At 41.0% G+C, this 26079-nt stretch overlaps 1 non-coding gene across 1 annotated transcript; it reads right to left on the reverse strand.

The window, feature by feature from the left end:
• Nucleotides 1-22930: 22930 nt before the first annotated feature.
• On the reverse strand, nt 22931-23037 carry LOC130716341 (small nucleolar RNA R71). The gene has a single exon (XR_009011959.1). It is a non-coding gene; the product is annotated as a small nucleolar RNA R71 (small nucleolar RNA).
• Between the last annotated feature and the right edge of the window lie 3042 nt (nt 23038-26079).

Genomic DNA, 26079 nt, shown 5'->3' on the forward strand with positions numbered 1-26079 from the left:
GCTGTTAGAGGAAAGGAGAAGGCCACTGCCACTGAACAATCTGGCAAGAGCAAGAAGATGAAGTTGAAGGAACTGTCCGACCAAGTCATGAAGGAACCGTCCAAGAGGATTGTTCCAAAGGCTCTGAGGATTGCACCGTACCCTGAGGACGAGCTTGAACCGTCTGCACTCATCCCCAAGGCACCAACTAAAGAACGGTCCATCAGGATTGTTATAAGTGGAGCACCGGTACAGTCTCAGTCTCATCTGATTTCTTCAAGAACTCGCTCTGGGAATGGGTCTCCAGCGAACAAGGCTACAGAACCTAAGAAGAAGTTTAAACGCTTGAGGAAGCAATTTGAGAAAGAACCTGCTGAAAAGGCCTCACATCCTTTGTATCATAAGAGGAAAATTCTAGCAGATGAACCTGATGAGCAATGGGGTGATGAAGACATCACTTTTCACACCAGACTGGCCAACTCTCTTGGAACTACGTTCCCTTATGAAGAGGTAACCACTGAACTTTCCAATCAAGAATTCGTCACTTCATTGTTTAATGACTCCTATGATCAACAAGCTCCTATTACTCCACAACATCAAAACCGTTCATCCCCAACAACAAAAACCACTGAACCCTTGAAACAAATCTCTCCAAACACAAACTTAAATGAACCACAAATTGTGCATCCCACTGATCACAATTCACCACGTTTCTCTCCTGTTCTCATCATGGATTCCTCTGATGAGGAAAGAACCAATGAAAACGTTTCAAATGAAATCAATCCCTCTCCTCACTCATCTCAACTCATTCCCATGTCCCATTCCACACTGACTGTGCATCCTGCCCAAAGTCCTACTCAAAACCATCCTGTCTCAACACCAAAAACAAGCACGCCAATATTGTCAAAGCCTAGTACTGTTCTTTCCCTTTCTAAAGTGAGAAAGAAGCATCTTCAGACGCTTGTGTCCTCTGCCATTAAACGCAGACGCACTGCAAGAACCACCAAGGCTGGATTCAAGGATTTCCAGGATAAGCTGACCAAACGCATTGAGAAGGCTCAAAATAATCAAATCTCTGTGTCTTGGAAAAGACCATCAGATGTCGGCTATATCTTTCAACTTCAAGCAAGCAAGGTCCCTGATTGGGAACAATGGAAGTTGTGTGCCACTGAAGGCTATGTTGGAACCATGCCATTTTCTATGCTGAACCGGATTTCTGCTCTGATTGTTCTTTTAGGCAATTGGATATTTGTGCTCCTGCCAACCAACATTCCAGAAATCATCCTGCATCCAGAGAAGCTTCATGTGGTTAAGGGAAAGGCTCCGCTTCTTGAAGAAGGAGAATGCTCTGTCCAACTGGCCAAGGATCCTGCTGCTGAGTAGTCCATCATCCTCACAGATGATGATGATGAAGATGAAGATCCAGAAAATCAAGAAGAGAATGATGATGGAATTCAACACGAGCAACCTCTGGCAAATCAATTTGTCAGCAGAGAGGATTTTGAGAATCATCGGAATCATATCAACCATCTCTTCCTTGATCTCACCCTGAAGATTTAGCAAATTCTGAATCGCTTTGGCTAATGGCCACTCTCTATCCTTCTCTCTTTAAACAATTTTATTTCATCGGACAATTGAACTTATGATGCTTGTATTTCACTGCACTATTTATCATGATAGCTTAGGCTCTGATACCACTTTTGGCCATACATTATGACTCTTTTTAATAATGCCTAAGGGGGAGAACGTATAGAAAAGTATAAAGGGAAAGAATATATAAAGGAAAACAATATGGATTTCATTACAATAAGGCTATCCTATTCAGGGGGAGCAAAGTTTAGAACTAACGTCTTATGTTACATAAGCATATTAGAAAATAAGCCTCAAAATTTATCTTTTTGAAAACGATGTTGAACTCGGGGGGAGTTTATAACCTTTTGAAAAATAGTGGAAAACAGTAGTCAACTACCCTCTATCCTTTTCAATAAAAATTGTCATTATCAAAATGGGGGAGATTGTTAAGTTCAAACGCATCATAACGTTTTTAAAATCTTATTTTGATAATAACAATTCTAACAAAAGAAGTTTCATTTAATAGTAAACTCACTATAACATTTGAATTTTAAGAGAAACTCAAGTAAATGTTATATGCCTCAACGTTCAATCATCACAAAAAGAAAAGCTTCAGAAGTTACATAACTGTTTGGGAAGCAAACTGACTCTCACTCAAGATCCAAGTCTCTGACCTTCCAATGCCACATCATCAGTCAGATATATTGAAGACAAATTTTGAGCGCCAAAGTTGAAGTTACACTGCAACCTTGTAAGATCAAGTTTTGATCTAGTAGTACAACTCTATGTTTTGATGATTACAAGTTAACCTTTTGATATGAACAATTGTGGTACTCTAACGTGTTTTTCTGAGTGTGCTATTTACAGGCTCTGACCTCAACCCAATCTCACACAAATCAGAAGCACTGTGTATAAAGAGTGACCCAAGCAACGCTTTCGCATTCACCATGTTCAGTATGAACAGTGGAAAAGCTTCAGAAGTTCTGAAGCTATACAAACTCTGATGTGGACTCAGTCGCTAGAAGCTCTGAAGATCCAGAAGTTCTGATAACCAAGAAACACTGAAGGTTCAGATGTTCTGATGGTGTAGAAGACTCTGAAGATCCAGAAGCTGATTAGTGGAAACTCTGAAGTCCAGAAGCAAGAAACTCTGAAGGCCATGTTCTTCCCTCTGAGTTCAGAATCAGAAGATACAATGGTCAGAGGATCTGTGCTTTCCCTCTGACTCTGATCAACCGGCTTCACAAGTTCCTATATGAAGTATTCCCCTGATCAGAAGTCTCCTAGGTTAAAAGGTCAAGTCGCTATCCAAGTACAAAAGCAAGTGTACCTTCCTGACGACCTACCTAACGTTCTCAGCCACTGCAGAAGCTGGATTTTCCAGAACTGCCCTCCAACGGTAGCATTTCCCATGCAACGCTCAACCCTAATCCTTGGAGTATATATAGAGGCTGAAGATTGAAAGAAGCGGCTAGAATCAAGAGAATACTAGAAGAAGAAATACACACGCGCAAGACATATTCAAAATATTCTAAGCTTTCTTTCATCTGTTCTTATTTAGTTTACACTCAGCTTATTTAGAAGCAAACCTTTGTAAACACCAACCTCAAACAGTTGTTTGATTTTCCTTAAGGGACCGGGTAGGTCAGTATCCTTAAGAAGACTAAGAGAGTGAATCTTAGTGGTGATTCCTTTAGGAGATCAAGGTTGATCGGATCCTAGAGAAGACTAAGAGAGTGAATCTTAGTGAGAGCTAAGTCAGTGTATTGTTAGTCACTTGTAGGTTTCAAGTGCAGTTGTAACGATTATCTGATTAGTGGATTGCCTTCATTCTAAGAAGGAAGAAATCACCTTAACGGGTGGACTGGATTAGCTTGAGGGATTTATCAAGTGAACCAGGATAAAATACTTGTGTGCTTTTCTATCTCTTATCTTTAGCACTTAAGTTCTCGAAAGATTTGTCAAAATCTTTAAGGTGGAAGTTTTGTTCTGAAAACGTTATTCAAACCCCCCCTTTCTACCGTTTTTCATACCTTCAATTGGTATCAGAGCGCAAGTTCTGATTACCACACCTAACAGTGTTCAGTGATCCGGGCCGGTGTGAAAAACAATGGCTGCCACCACCAGTGAAACTCAAAGAGATGGTTACAACGCAAAGCCTCCTATGTTCGATGGTCAAAGGTTCGAATATTGGAAAGATAGACTGGAAAGTTTCTTTCTGGGTTTCGATGCAGATCTCTGGGATATTATTGTGGATGGCTATGAGCGTCCAGTTGATGCAGATGGCAAGAAGATCCCAAGATCAGAGATGACTGCAGATCAAAAGAAGCTGTACTCACAACATCACAAAGCAAGAGCAATTCTTCTAAGTGCTATTTCCTATGAGGAGTACCAGAAGATTACAGATCGTGAGTTTGCTAAAGGCATTTTTGATTCTCTGAAGATGTCTCATGAAGGAAACAAGAAAGTCAAAGAATCAAAGGCATTGTCTTTGATCCAAAAGTATGAATCCTTCATCATGGAGCCAAATGAGTCCATTGAAGAAATGTTCTCCAGATTTCAATTGCTTGTAGCTGGCATACGACCTCTCAACAAGAGCTACACAACAAAAGATCATGTCATAAGGATCATCAGGTGTCTTCCTGAAAGTTGGATGCCTTTGGTGACTTCAATAGAGCTCACGAGAGACGTTGAGAATATGAGTTTAGAAGAACTCATCAGCATTTTGAAGTGCCATGAGCTGAAGCGCTCAGAGATGCAAGATCTGAAGAAAAAGTCCATAGCCTTGAAATCCAAATCTGAAAAGGCTAAGGTTGAGAAGTCAAAGGCTCTTCAAGCTGAAGAAGAAGAATCTGAAGAAGCATCAGAAGATTCTGATGAAGATGAGCTGACTCTGATCTCCAAGAGACTCAACCGCATCTGGAAGCACAGGCAGAGCAAGTTCAAAGGCTCTGGAAGGGCAAAAGGAAAGTATGAGTCCTCAGGCCAGAAGAAGTCTTCAATCAAGGAAGTCACATGTTTTGAATGCAAAGAATCTGGGCATTACAAAAATGATTGTCCAAAGTTGAAGAAAGACAAGAAGCCAAAGAAGCACTTCAAGACCAAGAAGAGTCTGATGGTGACATTCGATGAATCAGAGTCAGAGGATGTTGACTCTGATGGTGAAGTCCAAGGACTCATGGAAATTGTCAAAGACAAGGAAGCAGAGTCAAAGGAAGCTGTTGACTCTGACTCAGAATCAGAAGGAGATCCTAACTCAGACGATGAAAATGAGGTATTTGCTTCTTTCTCTACCTCTGAACTGAAGCATGCTTTGTCTGATATCATGGATAAGTATAACTCCTTATTGTCTAAGCATAAAAAGTTGAAAAAGAACTTATCTGCTGTCTCCAAGACTCCTTCTGAACATGAGAAAATTATTTCTGATTTGAAAAATGAAAATCATGCTTTGGTAAATTCTAACTCTGTGCTTAAGAACCAGATTGCTAAGTTAGAAGAAATTGTTGCATGTGATGCCTCTGATTGTAGAAATGAATCTAAGTATGAAAAGTCTTTTCAAAGATTCCTAGCTAAAAGCGTGGATAGAAGCTTAATGGCTTCAATGATCTATGGCGTAAGCAGAAATGGAATGCATGGCATTGGCTATTCTAAACCAATTAGAAATGAGCCTTCTGTGTCTAAAGCTAAATCCTTGTATGAATGCTTTGTTCCCTCTGGTACCATATTGCCTGATCCTGTACCTGCTAAAATTGCTAAAAACCCTCTTAAAAAGGGATCTTTCTCTATGACTAAATATCATGCAAATATTCCTTTAAAATATTATGTTGAGACACCCAAGGTGATCAGAACCTCTGGGGTAACTAACAAAAGAGGACCCAGAAAGTGGGTACCTAAGGACAAAATTATCTATGTTGCAGACATCCTTGATAGCTCCACTGAAACACCAATCATGGTATCTGGACAGTGGATGCTCGCGTCACATGACGGGAGAAAAGCGTATGTTCCGAGAGCTGAAACTTAAGCCTGGAGGCGAAGTTGGCTTCGAAGGAAATGAAAAGGGTAAAATTGTTGGTACTGGTACTATTTGTGTAGATAGTAGTCCATGCATTGATAATGTTTTATCGGTAGACGGCTTAACACATAACTTATTGTCTATAAGTCAATTAGCTGACAAGGGTTATGATGTTATATTCAATCAAAAGTCATGCCGGGCTGTAAGTCAGATCGATGGCTCTGTTCTGTTTAACAGCAAGAGGAAGAACAACATTTATAAGATCAGATTATCTGAGTTGGAGGCTCAGAATGTGAAGTGCCTTCTGTCTGTTAATGAAGAGCAGTGGGTATGGCATAGACGGTTAGGGCATGCCAGTATGAGAAAGATTTCTCAGCTGAGCAAGCTAAACCTTGTCAGGGGCTTACCCAATCTGAAGTTCGCTTCAGACGCTCTTTGTGAAGCATGTCAGAAAGGCAAATTCACAAAAGTCCCTTTCAAGGCAAAGAATGTTGTCTCAACCTCAAGGCCGTTAGAACTTCTGCATATCGACCTGTTTGGACCAGTGAAAACTGAGTCTATAGGTGGCAAGAGATATGGGATGGTTATCGTTGATGACTATAGCCGCTGGACATGGGTAAAGTTTCTAACCCGCAAGGATGAGTCTCATGCTGTGTTCTCTACCTTCATTGCTCAAGTGCAAAACGAGAAGGCTTGTAGGATTGTGCGTGTCAGAAGTGACCATGGTGGAGAGTTTGAGAATGACAAGTTTGAGAGTCTGTTTGATTCCTATGGAATTGCACATGATTTCTCTTGTCCCAGAACTCCTCAACAAAATGGTGTTGTTGAGAGGAAGAACAGAACTCTTCAGGAGATGGCTAGAACCATGCTCCAAGAAACTGGCATGGCTAAGCACTTTTGGGCAGAGGCAGTAAATACAGCATGTTACATTCAGAACAGAATCTCTGTGAGACCAATTCTGAATAAGACTCCTTATGAATTGTGGAAGAACATAAAACCCAACATTTCTTATTTTCATCCTTTTGGCTGTGTTTGTTATGTTCTCAATACTAAGGATAGATTGCATAAATTTGATGCTAAGTCTTCTAAATGTCTATTACTTGGTTATTCTGATAGATCTAAAGGTTTTAGATTTTATAATACTGATGCTAAGACTATTGAAGAATCTATTCATGTTAGATTTGACGATAAGCTTGACTCTGACCAGTCAAAGCTAGTTGAAAAGTTTGCAGATTTAAGCATTAATGTTTCTGACAAAGGCAAAGCTCCAGAGGAAGTTGAGCCAGAGGAAGATGAACCAGAGGAAGAAGCTGGTCCCTCTAACTCACAAACTCTGAAGAAGAGCAGAATCACTGCAGCTCACCCTAAGGAATTGATTCTGGGCAACAAAGATGAACCTGTCAGAACCAGATCTGCCTTCAGACCCTCTGAAGAGACCTTGCTGAGTCTGAAAGGATTGGTGTCCTTAATTGAACCCAAGTCCATAGATGAAGCTCTTCAGGACAAGGATTGGATTCTGGCCATGGAAGAAGAATTGAATCAATTTTCCAAGAACGATGTTTGGAGCTTAGTGAAGAAGCCTGAGAATGTTCATGTTATTGGAACGAAATGGGTATTCAGAAACAAGCTAAATGAGAAAGGAGAAGTAGTCAGAAACAAGGCAAGGCTAGTTGCTCAAGGCTACAGCCAGCAGGAAGGAATAGACTACACTGAAACATTTGCTCCGGTAGCAAGACTGGAGGCAATTAGACTGTTGATCTCCTTCTCAGTAAATCACAACATAGTTCTACATCAGATGGACGTAAAGAGTGCCTTCCTAAATGGTTATATCTCAGAGGAAGTCTATGTTCATCAACCCCCAGGTTTTGAAGATGAAAAGAAACCAGACCATGTGTTCAAATTGAAGAAATCACTCTACGGTCTGAAGCAAGCTCCCAGAGCATGGTATGAGAGACTTAGCTCATTCCTTCTGGAGAATGAGTTTGTAAGGGGTAAAGTAGATACAACTCTTTTTTGCAAGACTTATAAAGATGATATCTTAATTGTGCAAATTTATGTTGATGATATTATATTTGGTTCTTCTAATCAATCTCTATGCAAAGAATTTTCTGAGATGATGCAGGCTGAATTTGAGATGAGTATGATGGGAGAATTAAAGTACTTTCTGGGAATACAAGTTGATCAAACACCAGAAGGAACATATATCCATCAGAGCAAGTACACTAAAGAACTTCTGAAGAAGTTCAATATGCTGGAATCTACAGTGGCCAAGACTCCAATGCATCCTACATGCATTTTGGAGAAAGAAGATAAAAGTGGTAAAGTATGTCAGAAGCTCTATCGTGGAATGATAGGTTCACTTCTATACTTAACTGCATCTAGGCCAGACATATTATTTAGTGTTCACTTATGTGCTCGTTTCCAATCAGATCCAAGGGAAACCCACTTAACTGCTGTTAAGAGGATCCTAAGGTATCTGAAAGGCACCACTAACCTTGGCTTGATGTACAAGAAAACATCAGAGTATAAGCTTTCAGGTTATTGTGATGCTGATTATGCTGGAGATAGAACAGAGAGAAAAAGTACTTCTGGAAATTGTCAATTTCTGGGAAGCAATCTAGTCTCATGGGAAAGCAAGAGGCAATCAACCATTGCACTATCAACTGCAGAGGCAGAATATATCTCAGCAGCAATATGCAGCACTCAGATGCTCTGGATGAAACATCAGCTGGAGGATTATCAGATCCTTGAGAGCAATATCCCAATTTATTGTGATAACACTGCTGCAATCTCGTTGAGCAAGAATCCTATCTTGCATTCAAGGGCAAAGCACATTGAGGTAAAGTATCACTTCATTAGAGATTATGTACAGAAGGGCGTACTTCTTCTGAAGTTTGTTGATACTGACCATCAATGGGCAGATATCTTTACAAAGCCCTTAGCAGAGGATAGATTTAATTTTATTCTGAAAAATCTAAACATGGACTTTTGTCCAGAGTGAAGATGGATCAGAACCTCTGACTATGATACTTCTTGATCAGAAGATGTCTAGTCCAGAAGGTAACTCAATCAGAGTGTGTGTGCCCACTGGTACTGACTCTGAAGCTGAGACAACAACACGTGTGTCAGAATTTCTGATGCATAATTCCTTGTGCCCGTGTGACAGTCTGTTATGATTGCGTGTAGATATGCTTATCTCCTGTGTGTGATTGTGTATTTTACTGTTACTATCTATCTTTAATTTTCAACCATTGATCTTAAAGTGCTTTTTGAATCAACAACGGTTATTTGATAAAACCCACTATACACACACGTTCTCGTTCACTTCCGGTTTTCACTCTCGCACTCTCTGCTTTTCAAAACCGCTCTTCTCGATTTCTCTCTCGATCTCTCTTCATCTTTCAAACTTCATCTTCTACCTCAAACCTTCAACCTCTTCAAAATGGTGAGACAAACCAGAAGATCTGCTGCAGATGCACCTCAGTTCCCTCACATGGAAGTTGGTTTGGCAACGGGTCAAAGGGGCTCTGAGAACCCGGCACAAGAACAAGAACAAGTTCAAGAGCAGTTTGTTCCAATTGCAGAACGGGGCTGTGCCGTTCACTGCGTATTTGCTCCTGAGGAACTCCAAGTCCTGGCAGAATGGAGATTCAACCTCGATAACTTGGCTGCAAATGGGTTTGATCTTCGTCCTGAAGTCCAAGCTCAAGGTTGGGGAAACTACTTCAATCGACTTCGAGGACCGGTGTATGAGAAACTGGTAAAGGAATTCTGGAAGCACGCAGACTGCGATGATACTCAAGTGGTCTCTCACATTCTTGGCAGGAAGATCATCATCACTGAGAAGTCATTCGTGAATCTGCTAGGTGCAGAAACTGCTTATGGGTATCGGTTCCAACTGACGGAATCGAAGCTGAAACCCAGCACCAAGGACATAGTCAATCAGGCCCTGTACACCACCTTCAAACCGGGCAAGACGAGTTACAAGGTGATGGATCTTCACCCCAAACTCAGAATCTGGCACAAGATCCTGCTCAACTGCATAAACCAGAGACCGAAGGGCAGTTCCCCAGATTACATCAACTTCAACCAGAAGGCGATGCTGTTCTTCATTCAAAACAAGGAGAAGATCTGCCTTCCCTACTTCCTGTTCTCCTACTTGAAGGAATGCATCAGGAAGTCTCGCACCACCGCCTCCATCAAGTCTGCAATCAAATATATCCCTTTTGGGAGGCTGCTCTCAGACTTTCTCATTGAAAGCAACTTGGTGCAAGATTTGATCAATACTGGTTGCACAGAGGATTTGAGCACAATTGTCAGTGATGTCTTCACTGCAAACTCCTTGAAGAAGATGGGCTTAATCCAGAAGAAGATTGCTCCTGCTCATGAAGACACATCTTCTGAGATCAGAGGAAGAAGAATGCCTCTGAATGACTACCCTCTGTGGACACAAGCAGACCATCCTGAAGCCATCAGATGCTATGTTGAAGACCTCAGGGCTCAAGGTTTCGAAATTGACCTTGATGACTTCATCAGCAAACTACCACCAGCTCCAGAGTTTCCTTCTCCTCCCAAGAAGAAAACCAAGAGGAAGATGGTTCTGGAAGAATCCTCAGAGGAATCTGATATCCCTCTGGTCAAGAAGACGAAGAGCAAGCCTGATGATGGTGATGATGATGATAGTGAGGATGGTCCTCCAAAGAAGAAGCAGAAGAAGGTCAGAATCGTGGTGAAGCCTACTCGGGTGGAACCAGCTGCTGAAGTGGTCAGAAGGACTGAACCTCCTGCCAGAGTGACTCGATCATCAGCACATACAAGTAAGCCTGCACTTGCTTCTGATGATGATTTGAATTTATTTGATGCACTCCCTATTTCTGCCTTGCTCCAACACTCTTCAAATCCCCTCACTCCTATTCCTGAATCCCAGCCAGCCGAACAAACCACCTCTCCACCACATTCCCCAAGATCCTCCTTCTTTCAACCTTCTCCTACTGAAGCACCCCTCTGGAATTTGCTTCAGAATCCAACCTCTAGGTCAGAAGATCCAACCTCTCTCCTTACCATTCCATACGACCCATTATCTTCTGAACCAATCGTCCCAGACCAACCTGAGCCCAACCAAACAGAACCACAACCCAGAACGTCTGATCACTCTGCTCCCAGAGCATCAGCACGTCCTGCTGCCAGAACCACGGATACAGACTCTTCAACCTTCACACCTGTATCCTTCCCAATCAATGTTATTGACTCTCCTCCCTCCAATACCTCTGAATCAATTAGAAAATTCATGGAGGTTAGAAAAGAAAAGGTATCTGCCTTGGAAGAGTATTACCTTACCTGTCCAAGCCCTAGGAGATATCCTGGCCCTAGACCTGAACGTCTAGTTGACCCAGATGAACCTATCTTGGCCAATCCTATCCAAGAGGCAGATCCCTTAGTTCAACAAGCTCACCCTGTCCCTGACCAACATGAGCCCATTCAACCAGACCCTGAACCTGAACAATCAGTGTCTAACCAATCCTCGGTTAGATCACCTCACCCTCTGGTTGAAACTTCAGACCCTCACCTTGGAACCTCTGAACCCAATGCTCCCATGATTAACATTGGTTCTCCACAAGGTGCCTCTGAAGCTCATAGCAGCAATCACCCAGCCTCTTCTGAACCCAACCTCTCCATAATTCCCTATACTCATCTTCAACCCACATCTCTCTCTGAGTGCATCAATATCTTCTATCATGAAGCCTCCTTGAGGCTCCGCAATGTGCACGGTCAGACTGATCTCAGTGAGAATGCTGAAAATGTGGCTGATGAGTGGAACAATCTGAGCACTTGGCTAGTGGCTCAAGTTCCAATTATGATGCAGCACCTGCATGCAGAGGGCAGTCAGAGCATTGAGGCTGCAAAGCAAAGGCTTGCTAGGAGAGTGGCTCTTCACGAACTAGAACAGAGAAATAAGCTTCTTGAAGCTATTGAAGAAGCCAAGAGACAGAAAGAACAGGCAGAAGAAGCTGCACGTCAAGCAGCAGCTCAAGCTGAACAAGCCAGACTTGAGGCAGAGCGTCTTGAAGCTGAGGCTGAGGCAGAGCGACTTGCACCAGTTGTATTTACTCCTGCTGCTTCTGCTTCCATTCCAGATCCTCACGCTGCTCAGAATGTTCCTTCCAGTTCTTCTCAGCCAAGCTCTTCCAGACTCGACATCATGGAACAACGTCTTGACACTCATGAATCCATGCTGATTGAGATGAAGCAAATGATGATGGAACTTCTGCGCCGCACTGACAAACCTTAGTTTAGGATCTCTTCTTTTTCCTTCTTTTTATTTAACGTTATTTTATTCAAACTCTGTTTCTTTTTATTTGCTTATTCTATTCGTTTGTGATTATATATGCATATTCTTATATATATTTGTGTCACATATGTTTGCAAAAATCTCGTTTTATTCATAATCTTTTTGTGTTTACATCATACATCACTTCTCTAAAAAGTCTAGAATGGAGGATCTCTCCTCATTCTTCTGCACTCCTGGCGCTGCTCTGACCTATCCTTCTCCAGACGCTCCAGTTCATACTGGATGTTGCTGAGCCTGATCTTTAGCTCATCCGTCTCCAGAATCTCTTCTGAAGTCCTGAGCTTCTCTTCCAAACTCTCTTTCTCTTCCAGCAGCTTGAGTTCAAGCCGGCTAAGTTCTTGCACCTCCTCCACGAAGGCAAGAAATTCCTTCAGGTCTCTCTCCAACTCTGGACGTAGGTCCTCTTCCAGCAGTGTCCGTGTCAGCTCCTCGATGGTAGTTGCACCCTCTGGATGCCTGATGTTTAGGAACAAGTCCTCTTCAAAGGCCTTCTTCCTCAGCTCTTCTAGTGCTACGTTGTATGATGCCATATTTTTTTCTTTCTTACTGAAAATTATTCGAGGTGTGAAGCTTACCTTTCTCTCCAACGCTTTATATAGGCTTCACTTTCTCTCTGAAAGTTAATGCTCTTACAGTTTCTCGAGGTTAAGTTCTTGGTAACTGACCCTTCTATTTACTCACTTGACCGGTGGTAAACGTTCATCCCTTGCATTAACTCTTCTATTTATTTTCGCCTGACTCTGATTCTTACATCATTTTCATTTTCTTTAAACTTAGACCTTCTCTAAGGGGGAGTACCTTGTACTTCAAGCTAAGTTTTTCACACCCCAAGCTTTTTGCTTATGACAAAAAGGGGGAGTATACCCAGTTTTTGATGTGTAAGATGTGTTAGTGTGATTTATTTTTCTTTTGGAGAATTTTAAGAGTTCCACCTTCATGACCATAGATGTGTCACTGGGCAAATACAAGGAATACATTTCACTTCTTCTGAAGTGATTATAAGTTGACTCTGATACCCAAGACTCTGATACCTTGTCCATGACTCTGATCACTTATGCGCTCAGATTATTCGTTTTTCATCTATGTCATAAGTTTTTCACTCTGAACTCTTACATCATTTAGCTCAGAATCTAGACTTTACTAACGTTTTCATCAAGTATTAGATTCAGGGGGAGCTAAGCTCAGAATCAAGCAGTGACTTGAATTCAGAATGAGCAAGAAAAACTATTCACATCAGGATAAGTATTATTCTATATCTCTAAACTCTGAGTGAATTCAGTTTAATGTTTAAGAATTGTTCATCAAAAATCTTAGTTTTGTCATCATCAAAAAGGGGGAGATTGTAAGATCAAGTTTTGATCTATTAGTACAACTCTATGTTTTGATGATTACAAGTTAACCTTTTGATATGAACAATTGTGGTACTCTAACGTGTTTTTCTGAGTGTGCTATTTACAGGCTCTGACCTCAACTCAATCTCACACAAATCAGAAGCACTGTGTATAAAGAGTGACCCAAGCAACGCTTTCGCATTCACCATGTTCAGTATGAACAGTGGAAAAGCTTCAGAAGTTCTGAAGCTATACAAACTCTGATGTGGACTCAGTCGCTAGAAGCTCTGAAGATCCAGAAGTTCTGATAACCAAGAAACACTGAAGGTTCAGATGTTCTGATGGTGTAGAAGACTCTGAAGATCCAGAAGCTGATTAGTGGAAACTCTGAAGTCCAGAAGCAAGAAATTCTGAAGGCCATGTTCTTCCCTCTAAGTTCAGAATCAGAAGATACAATGGTCAGAGGATCTGTGCTTTCCCTCTGACTCTGATCAACCGGCTTCACAAGTTCCTATATGAAGTATTCCCCTGATCAGAAGTCTCCTAGGTTAAAAGGTCAAGTCGCTATCCAAGTACAAAAGCAAGTGTACCTTCCTGACGACCTACCTAACGTTCTCAGCCACTGCAGAAGCTGGATTTTCCAGAACTGCCCTCCAACGGTAGCATTTCCCATGCAACGCTCAACCCTAATCCTTGGAGTATATATAGAGGCTGAAGATTGAAAGAAGCGGCTAGAATCAAGAGAATACTAGAAGAAGAAATACACACGCGCAAGACATATTCAAAATATTCTAAGCTTTCTTTCATCTGTTCTTATTTAGTTTACACTCAGCTTATTTAGAAGCAAACCTTTGTAAACACCAACCTCAAACAGTTGTTTGATTTTCCTTAAGGGACCGGGTAGGTCAGTATCCTTAAGAAGACTAAGAGAGTGAATCTTAGTGGTGATTCCTTTAGGAGATCAAGGTTGATCGGATCCTAGAGAAGACTAAGAGAGTGAATCTTAGTGAGAGCTAAGTCAGTGTATTGTTAGTCACTTGTAGGTTTCAAGTGCAGTTGTAACGATTATCTGATTAGTGGATTGCCTTCATTCTAAGAAGGAAGAAATCACCTTAACGGGTGGACTGGATTAGCTTGAGGGATTTATCAAGTGAACCAGGATAAAATACTTGTGTGCTTTTCTATCTCTTATCTTTAGCACTTAAGTTCTCGAAAGATTTGTCAAAATCTTTAAGGTGGAAGTTTTGTTCTGAAAACGTTATTCAAACCCCCCCTTTCTACCGTTTTTCATACCTTCAAACCTGTTGCCCTACATTCAAATCAAAAGGCAACCAATTGACTTATATTCAAATCAAATCACGTGAAGACTAGTTTACTTCAGCTGAAGGCACGCTGACCAACAAGGGAAAAGTACAAGTTGTCAACATCATATTTCCAAATTGTCTAATGTCTGAAAAGTAGCCCAAGTCTATCGCCACCTACTAGCTGACAAACATCACCTTTCCGGCTAAAGGATAGACTTGCTTATGAGCTCACATTTAATGAAGCTACCAACCAAAGCCATTTCGAATCAACAGTTTGATTTCATCTCACAACGGCTAAGAGCAACGATCAGATTAAATGCTCACAACGGCTACAAAACTAGCAAGCGAGTATAAAAGGCACACTTGAAGATTGAAGAAGAAGAAAATTAATTCTGAAAGAATACGAACTCAAGCATTCATTTCTATCTTCTTGAAAAGAATACAAAGCTCCAACATAAAGTTTTTAAGAGTCAAACACAAGCCTTTACTTCTTCAAGTGAAAGAGAGAACCTCATACCAAAAAAGAGTCAAATCTCTTTATTCTCTTCTCACTTAGATTCAGAACTCTTAAGTGATCCAAAGTCAAATCTGAACAGAAACACTTAGAGTTCCAGTGCCATAAATTATCTACCATTACTCTTGAACGAAGAGAAACCCTGTAGAGTGACATAATCTTTTTAAGATTGTTGGAGAAGTCCTGAACAATACTTGTAGATGGAGTCTTGTAGAATACTTGGAGAAGTCCGTGATAATACGTGTGAGAGAATTCTTGATGAATACTTGTATTGGAGAAGTCCTTGATACTTTCTAGTGAAAATCTTGGTGGTGGCCAAGTACTGGACGTAGTCCAATCTTTTAGGGTGAACCAGTATAAATCTTTGTGTGCTGATCGTTCTGCTTTACTAACTTATATTTCCGCTGCACTAAACGGTTTACGAAAAGTCATACTTAACATTTTCTTAAAAGAACTAGTATTCTTTTCACAAACCCTAGTTTTAAAACGTAAATTTCAAGTACACAATTCAGACCCCCCTTTCTTGTGTAACTTATTTGCATCTCAATATCATCACTAACATATATAATCATTCACAATACTACTATCATGTTCACTATCACATAGTTCATAGCAGGGTCATACACAATGACAAACAAGGTATCCAAGGCTTAACCGAAGTGCCCTTACCTGGATTCTCGGTTGAATTGTCCTTAAGACTTTGGATTTGACAGGGACGAGTACACTCTGAATTCCCTATTCACACGGGCAGGGTAACGTTACTATTGTACTCAATTTAAAGCGATAATATACCCTTTACCCATAGATTTCAAAAAGCTCATTTCAAAAACCTTTAAAATACAAAACCTACTCTTTCCTACGATCAAAGCTTCTTTTCTAAAACATTTTATATGATCATTGAAGAACACTTTGAATAAAAACATCATTTTCACAAATTTTTCCTTCATTACTTAATCAAATGATCATTCTCTTCTGGATGTGGAAGATTAGTTTTACACCGTGTGACCACACAACATAATGAGAATGACCAGCATCACCTTGATCAAGGAAACAAACAAAAAACGAAAGGAAGAAAAATAAAATGAAAAACAAGAAAGGGAGAGAGAAAGCTCACGTGAAGAGAAAGAGAGTAGAGGAGAGCTCGGTGGGAAGAAAACAAATGACCAAGACTCTTTATTTATAGTGAGGGATGAGAGTCAAGCATTAATTGCTTTTCTTTCTCCCCAAAGTAACAGCACATGGCCGCCCCCTCCATCAGCTCTGTAACACCCCGATTTTGGGGAGTCACTTTAGTAACTCAAAAATAAAGTAAAGCGGAAAAGCATGTATTTTTTTTTCGTTTTGTTTAAAATAAAAGACTTGTCGAAATAAATGTAAGACCAAGATTTAGGCAGGTGGTACAACTCTATGTTTTGATGATAACAGGTTTATTATTATGTGTGAACAGTTATGGTACTCTAACGTTTGTCTTTTAAGTTGTGGCAAACAAGCTCTGACTCTGATTCAAAGACTCAACATTTATCAGAAGTTGAAGACCCTAGCGTAGCCAACGTTATGCTTCTGCATTCACTACGTTCTTCTAAACTGTAGAAAATGCTTCAGATGCTCTGAAGATTAAAGTTCTGATGTGGACTCTAAAAGATTCAAGCTCTGAAATTCTGAAAACCAGATGTTCTAAGGAACAGTCCAGAAGCTGAAGACTTGGAAGCTCTGAAGTCCAAGAGTAAGCTTGCTCTCAAGACCACAAGCACTTCATGCTCTGAACACCAGATGTTTTGATGAACGGTTCAGAAGCAGATGTTCTGAAGGTCAGAGGATCCAAGCTTCCTTCTGACTTTGATCACCCAGCTTCACAAGTTCCAACATGAAGCGTCGTCCAAGATCAAGAGTCAACTAGGCTAAGGCAATGTTATTGTAATTCGTACAAAAGCAAATGTACTATTCTGACCGCCTTACCTATGACGTTCAGCCACAGCAGGCTCTGGAAATTCCAGCACTGCCCTCCAACGGATAGATTCCTTAAAAGGAAACAACCTTAGCACCTTGGAGTATTTAAAGGCTGAAGGTAGAAGAAATAAGCTAAGAAACTATTGTGCATACACGTGAAATACTTTCTGCGAATACCTTAGCAATATTTCTTCACTGTTCTTATTGTGTTTACTTCTGCTTGTTTAGAAGCATCTCTCTGTAAACCAAACTCTTTCACAAACTTTGTTTGTAGTTCCTTGAGAAACCGGTGAGGTCAGTATTCTTGAGAAGACTAAGGTAAGGTTGTCTTAGTGCTGCTAGTTCTTAGTATAGTTAGTCACTGAGCAAGGTGTGCTAGTGCAGTTGTAACAATCTTTGAATAGTGGATTGCCTTCATTCTAAAAAGGAAGAAATCACCTTAACGGGTGGACTGGTGATTCATCAAGTGAACCAGGATAAAATCACTGAGCAAGGTGTGCTTGAGTGTTCATCAAGTGAACCAGGATAAAATCCTTGTGTGCTTTTATCTATCCCTCTTCTTTAGTACTTTATATTCTTTCACGCAAAAGATTGTTTTTATCTTCGAGAGAAAGCGGTTAATCTTCAAAACCCTATTCAAACCCCCCTTTTCTAGTGTTTTTCGTACCTTCAATAAAGACTCAACCCAATGCGATGAACATAAACTAATATACAATATATATACAGCCCCCGCTGTAAATAAAAGTTCACGTCACGAGTAACCTCTAGTGACAGAAAGTAGTCTGGAAGTGATGCCCGCTGCTATCAGGTACAAACCATAAACTGAGTCATAAGTGTGAAAGTACATGATGACCGGGATTTTTTCTTGTTTTTAGGGTCTTTACGTTGTTAGTCTTGAGTCTTTTTGTTGAGTCTCATGTAGTGTTTCATGCATTCTCATGCATTTTTATCTTTATTAGTGTTTTTGCTTTGTTTTGGTAATTTCTGTAATTCAGGTTCCCTGTAGTACGATTGTCCCGCACGATGCTGGGACAATAGGTTCGACAATCGCTTAACAGTAAAACAGAACTTAAAAACAGAAACAACAAAACACAGTAATTGTTAACCCAGTTCAGTGAAAAACTTTCACCTACGTCTGGAGGGTTTGCACCCAAAGAAAGGAAATTCACTATCTCAAGATTCAGGAAATACAGACACTCATGAACACCTCAAATCATAGTTCACTTCCTAATCTACCCGTGTATTTATACTTAGTATCTCAACCTAAGTATGAGAATCCCTCTCACTTTCTCTCAATCACTGCCACAGTGATTGGTAAAGCACAATGAACGATCAGAGTTTGAATGTAATCAAACACACAGAACCCTTCTTTGCTTTATAGAATCAGTGAGCAAAGAGGATTCACAACTAACAAAGGACAAAGCACAATCACAAATCCTAAAACACTTGATCTCTCTCTCTTAGCTTTGGTGGTCTTCAAGCTTTAGGTCTTTGTCCTTTTATAAACTTCAGCAGCGGTAGCATAGGCTCTAGGGTTAGCATGGGCTGAAGAAACAGATTGCAGCAAAAACAATTCAAAACGCAATCTTGATAGATTTTGTTTACTTATTGCACAAGTAAAGATAGAAATCAATCTTTTAACAAAGATTGTTTCAACAAATAACAACCCATAAGTAAAACCCTTATGGAATAGCTACTTGTTCCTCAAGTAACACGAAAACATATCTTCAGTTAATCTTCAGAGGGCCCACAACATAAATTCAAGCTGAGGACTGATGCCCTAGCTTCACAGAATCAGATGCCACGTCATCTGCTTCGACAATCGGTTGTTTTAACAAAATGCAAGACAACATGTACCAACAATTTCTTAGTTTTATGAGGACTTTAGTTGCATGTTAGGTTTGTTTAAGAGCCTTAGGTAGTTTCCACTTGTTTTGGGGCCTTTGTTCAAAACTCACCTTTAAGTTTCTAAATATTTCCTAGCTTGTGCATTAAGTTTTTCAGGTTGGATCAGCTGAAGAAGGAAGGTCTAGGGGCTTAAAGACTTGAAGGAGGCATTAAAGTGGAGTAAAAATGAAGATCAAGAGACTTTCCAGCAAGCAAGAGGGCTCAGGCGCCCAACCAATTCAATCAAAGTTTCTGTTTTGCTGAAGGGAATAGGCGCCTGAGCGTTCTCCAAGGGTGCCTGAGCGCCCGACACAGCAGAAACTCGCCCATTTTTCCTATAAATAGGTGTTTAGTTGTTTTGCTTCATAACTTTTACATTTTGAGAATAAACTCTTGTAATTTAGAAGACTCAGAGGGGAGGAGAGCTTCTTCCAAGCTTGTAATCCAGGTTCTTAGCCAAGCATGTCTCTAATCTCTTCTATTGCTTTAGTTTTCTTGTAAGACTTTTCATCTTTAAGTTATAATCTTAAGTTCTTTCCTACATCTTCTTCTTCTTTCCTTGAATCCCATTTTCTGAATTTCAATCTAAGCTAGTATGCATGCTTGCTTTATGCTTTTCTATAATCAGAAGGAAAGTTTGTTATAGATTAGGGAACCGATTTGGGATTACCCCTTCTATCTTGGCTACTAGGAATAGAGGAAGGGTTGGGGTTTGTTGGCCTTAACATTATAATCTTTATGCTTCAAACAAGTAAAATACACAAGAAATTGAGCTTATCTTTTGGTTTGAAAGAATTATCTATGCGAGGCATCGATAGGTAGTTGCTTAGGCTATAGCATCAAGGAAAGATTCATGAGTTCATATGCATAGAATAATCTCTATTTTTCATACATTTTATCTTTGCTACTTCGATGTATCTTTTTCTTAATAAAACAAACTTTCAAACTCATGGCTTAAGCTGAATTTATTCACTCATAATCCCTGTGGTTCGATATTTAAAACCAGGTGGATTCGTACTCTTGCGGATTTCCCAACAGTACAATCCTCAAAAAAGAAAGTAAGTCAGCCCCATTGCGGCCTCTACAAGACCTCCTTAGCCCAACCAACTCCATATGATCCTCATGAAAGAGAATCACACAAAAAGCTATAAGTCGGGGACCTACCCTGCCCCAAAATGAGAAATGACCATCAGAGCTACGACACATACTCATACTCTAACTACCCGAGAGAGCGTGTCTCAACACTCCTCCTCCTCCTCCTCCTCGCTGGCATAATCCTCGTTAGAAACAGAGTCCTGAATGATCAACTCGCTATCCACATCAATGATCTCTCTCCTCTCAATCTGAGACACCGACCTAGACACCCTTGTCTCTGCATCCACCACTCTGACTATCACATCCCCCTCCATCACGCGGACCAACAGTGCCACGCGATAACAAAGGGGGGAAGCAGATGACCTAAAGCGATTGATGGTAGCATCGTCAGACGAGGGTGGTTGTGGCTGCACTCCAGTACCGGGTCCACAGTGCACAGTGGGTGGTAAGTTAAAGCTCACCGAGTAACGTCGTAACAATCCTTTGGTCAAACGCTCAAACTCGTCGATCTGATCCTTCATGATCCTCCCCATGTAAATAGATCGGTGACTGGCGGTGTCGGTCACCCACGCGGCTGGGGAATCCTGATCTAGCATCTCATATCGGGTTCCCCCCGAAGGGTGAACCAGCGCGAACCAATCTGCCATCGATATCTGACAGCAGGCGTAAGATCACCCAAACACAAATAGACAAACAAGGCAAGCGCGAGGGTCAACTCACGAAATAATATGCATTATACAAACAACATGTATAAAATACGGGAATAGATATTTAGGTTCAATAGGCTTATCATAGCATGTAAGTATCATATCCTCAAATGAAACAACAATAGACAAATGATGACGACTCAATCAGTTATCAAGAAACATAACGATATTCGACAATATCAAAACAACAAGTCAGATATGAATGATGGAATGTATGTCATGCTGCAAGAAATGCTCTGGAATAGATGGGCACCATCAAGTCAGTCCTAACATTGGCCTAGTGTTTAACCCTTTCTGCCCAGGCGTCTTGATGACCCTATTTTAGTAGTATTTTTAGGGTCATTTCTTTGAGAGTAATTATGTAGTTTTATAAGGGTCTTTCTTGCATTTTTATAGAGTTTAGGACTTGCAATTGTTTTCCATGGAATTGTGAGGACTATTGTGCTTAAAAACCCTTTGAATTTCTTGATATTTTTCCTTGTCTTCGTCCTTAAGTGTTTCAGCAGGTAACTCATGAAGAAGGAAGACCAAAAAGCTTGAAGAATTGATGGAAACATTCAAAGGAGGGTTACAAGAAGCCAAAAAGCCACCAGAAATGTGTGTCTGGCTCTCAAACGCCCATGCCTAGCGCCTGAGCGCCAGCCCTCCAGATGGGAATGTTCTGCTTCTGCCGTATGGGCGCTCAAGCGCCCCAGCCCAGTGCTTGAGCGCCCCTGCTTGAGCTGAATGCCTATAAATAAGGCCTTAGGCCATTTTGTTCAGAACTTATGACTTTTTCTTATAATTTTACCAAGTATTGAAGCTTATGAAGTGCTTTTGGGGCTTGTGGGAAGCTTCCACCTTGTATTTTCCAGGTTTTCTTTACATTTCTTGTATGGATTTCTTAGCTATGAGTGGCTAGTTTCCTTATTGCTTTGGGTTTAAGTGATTTCATAATTCTCTAGTTGTTAATTCTTATCCCTATGCTTTTGTTCTTGAATCTACCTTGAATTTCAATTCTATATTGCATGATTAGCTTGTGTGCACCCTTGCTAAAGGCTAAGCTATAATCATATCGGAAGATTGGTGTGGTTTAGGGACTTGGGTTGAAATTGATCCTTCTATGCTTGCTACTAGAAATAGAGTAAGGGTTGGGTTTTGTTGGCCTGAATTTGCATGATCTAAAACCTCATATAAATGACTAAGTACACAAGGAATTGGGCTTAGCTTTTAGTATGAGAGAATTGCTTATGTGAGGAATCAATAAGTGGGTAACTAGGCTAGAACAACAAGGGATTGAATCAATGTTTCATTTGCATAGGGTAGGTTGATTAGAGAGGATTGGATGATCGATAACCCAAGGCATCTTTATCAATTGATATTTTCAACTCTTTACTTTTGCTTATCTTGCAAACTCTTTGTCAAAATCAATCAAATCAAATTCTGAAATTTACTTGCTTTCAAAGCTCACAAGCTTCGAGCTTAAACCATAATTCTCACTCACGGCCCCTGTGGATTCGATATTAAAACCCTGAGATATCTGTGCACTTGCAGATTGTCCAACAAGTTTTTGGCGCCGCTGCCGGGGACTGTTTGTGGTTTTCAGTTTAAGTTACAAGTTTGTAGTTTTTTTTTAAACATTGCATTAAATAGGTGTTACTAACCTTTTCTTTGATTTTATTATTTTAGTTTATGCAAGGTAGGCTTGACACGGATCCATTCGTGTTTGATCCGAGGCCGGAACGTACTCTCCACCGTCGTCGAGCCCAACAAAGGCTTGACGCCATGGCTGCTCAAATGACGGAAGAAGAGATGGAAGCGCACATAGACGCAAGGGTGCAAGAGGCCCTCGCTCAAAGACTTGTAGAGCAAGAGGCAGAAAATTCCAACCGCTCTTTGAGAGACCTCACCATGGCTGCCATGAGTTACGACTATCCCGGCAGCATTGTTTTCCCCGATGGCATGGGAAACTTTGAGCTGAGGCCCGCATTTATCAATTCGGTAAGCCAAAATTAGTTTGGTGGAGGTGCTCTTGAGGATCCTCATGCACACATGGAGCGATTCATCCGCAATTGCAACACCTACAAAGTTCAGAACCTCTCAGTGGACACAATCTGGTTGAGCTTGTTCCCACTCTCATTGAGGGACACAGCTGAAGATTGGTTGAACTCACAGCCCCAAAGGTAGTATAACATCTTTGGAGGATCTTGCCGAGAAGTTCACCACTAGATTTGTCCCAAGAGCTCTATTGAGAAAGCCCAAGAATCACATCATGACATTTGCTCAAGCGACTGATGAGAACTTATATGAGGCTTGGGAGCGCTTTAAGAAGCTCTTGAGGAAGTGTCCTCAACACAACCTCACCCAAGCGGAGAAAGTGGCCAAGTTTTATGATGGACTCCAGTATTCTTCAAGGTTTGGCCTTGATGCGGCTTCAAATGGAGAGTTCGATGCCCTACTTCCACAGGTGGGGTATGAGTTAATGGAAAAGATGGTCGTGAGGGCTCTGAACTCCAATCATGACCGCCAAGCCCGAAGAGGAGTGCTAGAAGTCTAGGCTTATGACCAGCTCATTTCCTCCAATAAACAACTATCTAAGCAAATGGCGGAGATTCATAGCCAAATGAAGACGACCAAGTTGGTCGGTTCAAGAGCCGCCAAGATAGAGTGTGTTACTTGTGGAGGTCCACATGACAGTGAAAGTTGCACTGAGACAAAACCTGAAGAGGAAGTCAAAGCCTTGGGTCAAGCTCGGAATGACCCAGACTCAAATACCTACAACCCTGGATGGAGGAACCACCCAAATTTTTCTTGGAGGCAAGGAAATAGCGGTCAAGGAGGGAATTTTCAGAGACCATTTCCCAATCAAGGTGTGCAAGGTCAGGCCTCTAGACCGCAGCAGCCTCCAGAACAAGTTCAAGATAATTGTATCAAGAAGAGTCTGGAAGAGCTTGTCGAAAGCTTTATAAATCGCACTGAGAACAATTACAAAAATCAGAAGGCCCTTGAGAATCAATTTGACCAGCTGGCCAAACAAATAACTGAGAGACCTCCCGGAAAACTTCCTTCCGACACTATTGTAAGACCAAAATTTGGTCAGTAGTACAACTCTATGTTTTGATGATAACAAGTTTATTATTATGTATGAACAATTATGGTACTCTAACGTTTGTCTATTGAGCTGTGTCATGCAGGCTCTGATTCTGACTAAAGAAGTACTAAAATCAGAAATAGAAGACCAAGAGTTACCAGCGTAGCGCTTCCGCAATCACTACGTTCTGATGAACGGTAGCAAATGCTTCAGATACTCTAAAGACTAAAGCTCTGATAAGGACTCTGATTGATTCGAGCCCTGAAGTTCTGAGGAATGGTCCAGAAGCTGAAGACTTGAAGACTCTGAAGTCCAAGTGTAAGCTGATTCTGAAGACCAAAGGCACTTCATGTTCTAAAGACCAGAAGTTCAGGTTAACGGTCCAGATGCAGAAGTTCTGAAGGTCAGAAGATTCAAGCTTTTATCTGACTCTGAACAGATCGCTTCAACTCACAAGTTCCAACATGAAGCGACACAAAGATCAAAGAGTCAACTAGGCTAAGGCAACGTCACTGTCATTCGTACAAAAGCATATGTACTATTCTGACTGCCTCACCTACGACGCTCAGCCACAGCATGCTCTGGAAATCCCAGAACTGCCCTCCAACGGATGGATTCTTTCAACCGATACAAACCCTAAACCTTGGAGTATTTAAAGGCTGAAGATAGAAGAAATCAACTAAGAAACTTTGTGAACATACGTGAAATACTTTCAGCGAATACCTTAGCAATATTTCTTCATTGTTCTTATTGTGTTTAACTCTGCTTGTTTAGAAGCATCTCTTTGTAAACCGAACTCTTTTACAAACTTTGTTTGTAGTTCCTTGAGAGACTAGTGAGGTCAGAATTCTTGAGAAGACTAAGGCAAGGTTGTCTTAGTGCTGCTAGTTCATTGTATTGTTATTCACTGAACAAGTTGCTAGTGTAGTTGTAACAATCATTGAATAAAGAATTGCCTTCATTCTAAGAAGGAAGAAATCACCTTAACGGGTGGACTGGATTAGCTTGAGGGATTTATCAAGTGAACCAGGATAAAATTATTGTGTGCTTTTCTCCTTCCCTTATCTCTTGCACCTTGTGATCTTTAGTTCGAAAAGATTATACTTAATCTTAGAGGGAAATTTCTAAAAACTAAAAACGCTATTCAAACCGCCCCCCCCCCCCTTCTAGTTTTTTTCATACCTTCAACTATCCCAAATGCTAAGCAGGAGAATGCCTCTGTAGTGCTACTAGAAGTGGTACGGTGATGAATGAGCTGAAAAGAAAAACAGAGGGTCAAAAGAGAAAGGAGATAGTGGAGGAGGAGATTGTTGTGCCAGTCAAAGTTGAGGAGAAATTTGATCCCATACCTGAAATCGTCAAGGTCCCATTTCTAAAAGCATTGGACAAGAAGAAGTTAGAAAAGAGGTTCTCAAAGTTCATGGAGGTTTCCAAGAAGCTCCACATTAACATACCCTTTGTCGATGCTTTGGAAAAAATGCCCATATATACAAAGTTCATGAAGGATATCTTGCATAAGAGGAGAAGGTTGAAGGATGTGGACGAGACAGTAGCGCTAACAGAGGAGTGCAGTGCCATTTTACGGAGAAAGATGCCAAAAAAGAGAAGAGACCCCGGAAGCTTTACAATTCCGGTGGTGGTTGAAGGTGTGACGAAGGTTGAGGCCTTATGTGATCTAGGAGCGAGCATCAACTTGATGTCGCTTACCATGTATGAAAGGCTGAACCTTGGTGAAGTTACTCCGACTATGCTTTTATTACAAATGGCGGACCGTTCTTTGAAGACTCCCTATGGTATAGTGGAGGATGTGATGATACGAGTTGATAAGTATGTCTTCCCGGTGGATTTTGTTGTGCTTGATATGGAAGAGGATGAGAAGATTCCTCTGATTCTTGGGCGACCATTCTTAGCTACCGGAAGAGCCAAGATTGATGTTGACAAAGGTCATTTAATCCTTCGAGTTGGGAAGGACAAGGTTAGGTTCTCAGTCTTCAACCCCTTGTTGGAGACTAGCCTTGTCGAAGACTTTGTTTGCGAAGTAATCAAGAGTCTACCAAAGAAGGTTCAAGAGCCCCCGAAGGTGAAAGAAAAAGATGTAGAGTTCAAGCTAGCTCTCATCAAGCTTGTTAGCGGTAACAAGTATGGGGGTCAAAGTACGAGAATCTCCATGCTTTTATGGTGAAGTTTTCCCTTGCGAGTGCTCTTGTCAAGAAAGAAGGGGTGAGTGATGATGAGTTAAAAATCAAACTCTTCCCTCATTCCTTGACGAAGGAAGCAAGAGCATGGTTTGATGAGCAACAAGACATAGTCTC

The sequence above is a fragment of the Lotus japonicus genome, chromosome 4 (assembly GCF_012489685.1).
Source record: "Lotus japonicus ecotype B-129 chromosome 4, LjGifu_v1.2".
Lineage (NCBI taxonomy): Eukaryota > Viridiplantae > Streptophyta > Magnoliopsida > Fabales > Fabaceae > Lotus > Lotus japonicus.